We start from the raw sequence: 2,497 nt of genomic DNA on the forward strand, positions 1-2,497 counted from the left end.
TCTATAGACACTAGCGCCCTCTGCCGGAGAGACGCCAAACTTAACACGGTTTTATAGACACTAGCGCCCTCTGCCGGCCAGACGACAAACTAAACACGAACTTTTTCTAATCCAACTTTCACAATACATCTATTTCATACAACTTTTATATGTTACACCTCGAACGGTTTCTATTTTCATAAAACTTTAAACTAACTTACCCTAACCTAACCTAACCTAACCTAACCTAACCTAACCTAAACTAACCTAACCTAACCTAACCTAACCTAACCTAACCTAACCTAACCTAACCTAACCTAACCTAACCTAACCTAACCTAACCTAACCTAACCTAACCTAACCTAACCTAACCTAACCTAACCTAACCTAACCTAACCTAACCTAACCTAACCTAACCTAACCTAACCTAACCTAACCTAACCTAACCTAACCTAACCTAACCTAACCTAACCTAACCTAACCTAACCTAACCTAACCTAACCTAACCTAACCTAACCTAACCTAACCTAACCTAACCTAACCTAACCTAACCTAACCTAACCTAATCTAACCTAACCTAACGTTTTTTTTAGTGTGGATGGAAAAATCTTCATAATACCCATCAGAAGGTGTCCCAGGTGTGCATCGCTTCACACAACCGAAACTAACATACATCTATTTCTTTATTTTTGGACAAGTACCTATTATATCGAGCGGAATATAAATTCACAATACTTTTTTCCCTTTGTTTCACTATTTTTATACAACTTTTATATGTTACACCCCGAACGGCTTCTACATACTAAACACCTTCATTCAATTTTCACAATTCATCTTTTTCGACAAGTTCCTATATCGAGCGGAATCTAATTTCCTAATACTTTGCTTTTCATAATTATTACTATTTTCATACAACTTTTATATAATACACCTCGTACGTTCATACATCGAGCGGCCATCTAATTTCATAATACTTTTTTCCGTTATTGTTAATATTTTCATAACACTTTTATATAATATACCTCGAACGGCTTCTACATAAAAAAAATTTCCATTCAATTTACACAATTCAACTTTTTCGACAAGTTCCTATATCCTGCCGACCAGACACCAAACTTAATACGGTTTTATAGACACTAGCGCCCTCTGCCGGCCAGTCACCGAACTTAACACTGTTTTATAGACACTAGCGCCCTCTGCCGGAGAGACGACAAACTAAACACCTTTTTATAGACACTAGCGCCCTCTGCCGGAGAGACGACAAACTAAACACCTTTTTATAGACACTAGCGCCCTCTGCCGGCCAGTCACCGAACTTAACACGGTTTAATAGACACTAGCGCCCTCTGCCGGCCAGAAGACAAACTAAACACCGTTTTATAGACACTAGCGCTCTCTGCCGGCCAGTCACCGAACTTAGCTAATTTCGTAATACTTTGCTTTTCATAATTATTACTATTTTCATACAACTTTTATATAATACACCTCGTACGTTCATACATCGAGCGACGATCTAATTTCATAATACTTTTTTTCTTTATCGTTAATATTTTCATAACACTTTTATGTCATACACCTCGGACGACTTCTACATACAAAACATCTCCATTCAACTTCACATATCATCTTTCTCGACAAGTTCCTATATCGAGCGGAATTAAATTTCATAATACTTGTTTTTCATTATTATTTCTATTTTCATACAACTTTTATATAATACACCTCGTACGTTCATACATCGAGCGGCCATCTAATTTCATAATACTTTTTTCCGTTATTGTTAATATTTTCATAACACTTTTATATAATATACCTCGAACGGCTTCTACATAAAAAAAATTTCCATTCAATTTACACAATTCAACTTTTTCGACAAGTTGCTATATCCTGCCGACCAGACACCAAACTTAATACGGTTTTATAGACACTAGCGCCCTCTGCCGGCCAGTCACCGAACTTAACACGGTTTAATAGACACTAGCGCCCTCTGCCGGCCAGTCACCGAACTTAACACGGTTTAATAGACACTAGCGCCCTCTGCCGGCCAGAAGACAAACCAAACACAGTTTTATAGACACTAGCGCCCTCTGCCGGCCAGACGACAAACTGAACACGGTTTTATAGACACTAGCGCCCTCTGCCGGAGAGACGACAAACTAAACACATTTTTATAGAGACTAGCGCCCTCTGCCGGCCAGAAGACAAACCAAACACAGTTTTATAGACACTAGCGCCCTCTGCCGGCCAGACGACAAACTGAACACGGTTTTATAGACACTAGCGCCCTCTGCCGGCCAGTCACCAAACTTAGGTAGTTTCGTAATACTTTGTTTTTCATAATTATTACTATTTTCATAAAACTTTTATATAATACACCTCGTACGTTCATACATCGAGCGGCCATCTAATTTCATAATACTTTTTTCCGTTATTGTTAATATTTTCATAACACTTTTATATAATATACCTCGAACGGCTTCTACATAAAAAAAATTTCCATTCATTTTACACAATTCAA

The sequence above is a fragment of the Diorhabda carinulata genome, unplaced genomic scaffold (assembly GCF_026250575.1).
Source record: "Diorhabda carinulata isolate Delta unplaced genomic scaffold, icDioCari1.1 Dcau_16, whole genome shotgun sequence".
NCBI classification, from domain to species: Eukaryota; Metazoa; Arthropoda; class Insecta; order Coleoptera; family Chrysomelidae; genus Diorhabda; species Diorhabda carinulata.